The sequence below is a fragment of the Chamaea fasciata genome, unplaced genomic scaffold (genome assembly GCF_029207755.1).
Source record: "Chamaea fasciata isolate MVZ Bird 193981 ecotype frontalis unplaced genomic scaffold, bChaFas1.0.hap1 SCAF_14, whole genome shotgun sequence".
NCBI classification, from domain to species: domain Eukaryota; kingdom Metazoa; phylum Chordata; class Aves; order Passeriformes; family Sylviidae; genus Chamaea; species Chamaea fasciata.
Window position 1 is genome coordinate 20,191,200 of NW_027094099.1, and position 3,632 is coordinate 20,194,831.

A 3,632-nucleotide genomic window follows, 5' to 3' on the forward strand; every position below is an offset into this window, starting at 1 on the left:
GCTTATTCTCTGTGGCTTTGTGGTGCTCCCCGTGCCACTGTTTCCCATGGGATCCTTGTGTCCTGTTTGCTGTCCCTGTTCTTTTTTAATCCCTCTCCGTCGTGCTGCCCATCAGTGTACAGAGGCTGACTGGAGGGAGGTTCTTGTGCTGCAGGTTCCGTTCAGGAGGCTGGTGTGATTCAGCAAGCCCACAGTTTGAATTGCCCCCTCCATGTGGTCCAGCCAGCTCTGCCCAGTGCCCATCCTGGAGTGCCTTTTCTGTCAGCTCACCTGCCATCGTGCTGGAGACTGTCAGGCAGGTGCTGGGGTGGACGAGGGGAGGGCAGGGGGCTGAGGTGCTGTTGTTGGGCAGGGCTTGCTCTTTCACCCACACCGAGTGGTGGCCAGGCTCAGCTGAGCACAGCAACTGGTGTTGGAGAGATGATGCCTGTCTCGTCTGTCTGAGCTGCCCCAAAGGCCGAGGACAGGGCTGAGGCTCTGGTGGTTTGGCTGTACGAGGCCCATGGCAGCACAGTCACCGCCCGGCTCCAGGCCTCCCTCCCCGTTATGGAGGCGATGCTGTGAGTCCCTGCAGAAGGGCTGGGGCATGTGGCGATGGAGATCAGTCCCTTCAGCCCTGTGCTTTGTCCCCCAGCTGTGACCTCCTGGAGCATCTGGCTGTGTGGGGCCACCTGCTGCTGGAGCCACAGGGCCTGAGGCTTTCCTTTGCAGCCTTCATGTGCTCTCTGACCTCCTGGTCCTCCTGCAGCCACCCAGGCCAACACTGTGAGCTCAAATCACAGACTGAGCTGTTCCCCATCCCGAGCGTTGTGCAAGGCAGCAGTTCCAGGGAACAGCAGTGTCCCCATGTCCTGCACCCAAGTGTTGCAGAGACGCGCTTGAACAACCCTGCTCCTCAGGGAAGGAGGACAGCTGCCCACTGCCCAGCCAGGGTAGGTGGTCTTGAGCGAGTTCTGAGTTCTTTAAGTGTGGACAAAGGTGCAGAAAGGCTGGTGTGCACAAGTTCTGCTCCAGCCATAGAGGTGTGGGGAGCAGCAGCTTCCACAGTGACTCCTGTGTTGCAGCCTTCATCTTGCCTAGCAGTGAGTGTAGAAACACACTCTACTCCCTTCCTTCTCCCTCTGCCTGTCCCTTGCACCACCCTTGCAGAAGAGGAAACACAAAAAAATCAAGAGGATTATGTAAAAACAAGCTGGAGCCTGTTTTTTTAACTTGTTTCCAGGTAACTGCACTGACCTTCCTCCTCCCAGGGGCTTTGTTGTAGTTGCTCTTTTAGTGTCTGCCTCTGAGCAGTATCTCACTCCTGGGACTGGGGAGGCTGAGCTTACCTTTATTTTTTGGGGATGAGGTGGAGGGGAAGTCTGCTTCAGCCCCTGTGGGGAAGAGACTGGGCACAGGGATTTATCCTTCCCATGAAAAGGCACGCACGGTGATTTCTACACAAAATACTTTATTAGTCAACTAAAAGCAGTGGATCAGCAGCCGGAAAGGGAAGAGGGAGAGGAAAGAGTCAGAGTCCAGCACAGCATGTGGTTTTCACCCTTTTCCCCTGAAATGCCTGTGGCCGGCCATAAAAAGCCCCACCACCAGGCTCAGCTTCTCCCTCCCACACTGGCAGGGTGCAACAGTAGCAAAGAAGCGTGAGCACAGGTACAGGGCAGCTCCGTCTGTGGCCAGGCCCTGCCTGAGCTCCTCTTGGCCCCTTAAATGTCCCTCAGGAGGTGGCAGCAGGTGACACTCACATGGCAGGGGCTGCACCTGGAGAAGGAAGAGGGAAATGAGGAGTCAGAGGGCATATCTGGCTCTGCCCCATGGGCTGTGGGAGAGCTCCCCACAGCCCCCACAGGGACTGCCAGTCTCACCTTTGGCCCTGCGAGCAGATGTCCAGCAGCTTCTTCTGACACTTGGAGGCACCTCAGGCAAGGCTGGAGCAGCAGTCACTTTCCTCCTCCCACGAGCACGTCCCTTCCTTGGCCCTTCAGCTACTGGCGATTGAAGGAGACACAGGAAGACTGATTCAGTGATCAGAATTTGATTTCACTGAGGTTTTCCAAAAGCTTGTATACCATTTCAGGAAGGTTAATAGTTTCTACTACAATAATTAGGTTAAAAGATCATACAAACAGCTCATGCATTTTACAGCATCTTTTTCGTAGGGGGTTGATTGAATCTCTCCTCTTCCCATAAACAGGTTTAATCCCATCTTCTGTAATCTCAAAGTTCTGTTTGTTCCTGCCATGGCATCCTGGTTATCAAACCAAGCCTGCAAATGAATGGTGAGCGGTCTGGGGCAGATGGAGGGAATGGCAGGGCTGTTTCAGAACTGCAGAGAGAGGACGGAGATGTGGGGGAGCTGCTGGTATTGCAGCATCCCTTCCAGCATCCCCTTCCCAGCGTGCCTCCCACAGCACCTTCCCCTGCAGAATCCTCCCTGCTGCCACCCCTCCGGGCGCCTCACCTGCCAGCAGCACCTGGAACTTGTTGGCCGAGAGCATTGCAGGGACAGCTGTCATTTTCTCACACTCTGTCCCGCACACTGAAGGTCAGGTGCACCACGGGCTCATTGACCTCCTGCAAGTCGCTGGAGCTGAGGGTGTAATCCACGTGCCAGCACACTGAGCCCAGCTGGGTCAGTACGGTGGGGAGTGGGATGGTGTCAGCACCCCGGTTCACTCCAGCATGGTGATTTACACTGACCCCCACACTCCTGTTAAGACCCAACACCCCGCTCACACCTCAGGCTGCAGGCACTGAGCCAGTCCTGGAAGGGGCTCTGCTTCTCCTCAGAGGAATGGCACAAGGCGCTGGCATGCTCTGCTCTTGAGGGGAGACAAGAGAAGAACCCCTCTGCTCACACCAGACCTGAAGCTGCCAAACTCCACCAAAGCACCTGGGGAGGCCCCAGGGACTGATGGACAGAAGGGAGGTGACAGAGGACAGCACAGCAGCCAGCCTGCCCTCCATCTGGATGTGAAGGCAAGGCTGGGAACTGTCAGCAACATCCCAGCACGCCTGAGGAACCTTTGGGCAGCCCCAGCTGCTGCAGGTCACCTGACAGAGACTCACCATCTACCCAGTGCTTGGCCGTGCTGGAGAGGATGAAGCCGAGGACAGCAATGGTCGCCTTCAAATCCCCCGACTCTGCAGACGGGAGGGGGGGTGAGCTCTGTCACCTTGGAAAGGCATCCCCAGACACACTGCTGCCCATGCCTGGAGCATGGCTCCATCAGGGGATCGTGGTAAGGACAGCAGTGCTCACCTAACTTTGCATCTAAGGGCAGATTCGGGATCTTGTCATACTGTGGGAGAGCAGAGCACCACGGTAAACACCAGCTAACACACTCACTATCAGTGTTAACACTAACAATTCTTACCTAAATATTAATACTAATAACATATGCATAATATACGCATATTATTACTACTAGAAGAGGCCGGTAGTGTTCTTAACGCTGAGGCTTGCATGAAGAACACGAGATTAAATAATGTTGCTGATTATGCCATTGTAGTGTTGAAGCGCTTGACCCCCCCTGCGGTGAGCAGCGGGCCCGCAGCAGGCGGGGGGCGGGCACTTGAGTATCTTGGCCAGGGTGCTGATCCTCCCAGCGCTGATCTCGGCCAGCACCCAGTCG

At 55.7% G+C, this 3,632-nt stretch overlaps 1 long non-coding RNA gene across 3 annotated transcripts; it reads right to left on the reverse strand.

Moving 5' to 3' along the window:
* Nucleotides 1–1,353: 1,353 nt before the first annotated feature.
* LOC136296928 (uncharacterized) lies at nt 1,354–2,531 on the reverse strand. Of its 3 annotated transcripts, none has more exons than XR_010723035.1 (3): nt 2,459–2,531; nt 1,863–2,263; nt 1,354–1,758 (listed from the first exon to the last, which is right to left on the reverse strand). It is a non-coding gene; the product is annotated as an uncharacterized lncRNA (long non-coding RNA). The 3 variants fall into 3 exon arrangements; XR_010723034.1 differs by lacking the exon at nt 2,459–2,531 and having other exon boundaries at nt 1,863–1,985; nt 2,125–2,209; XR_010723033.1 differs by lacking the exon at nt 2,459–2,531 and having other exon boundaries at nt 1,863–1,985; nt 2,121–2,207.
* Nucleotides 2,532–3,632: the final 1,101 nt, after the last annotated feature.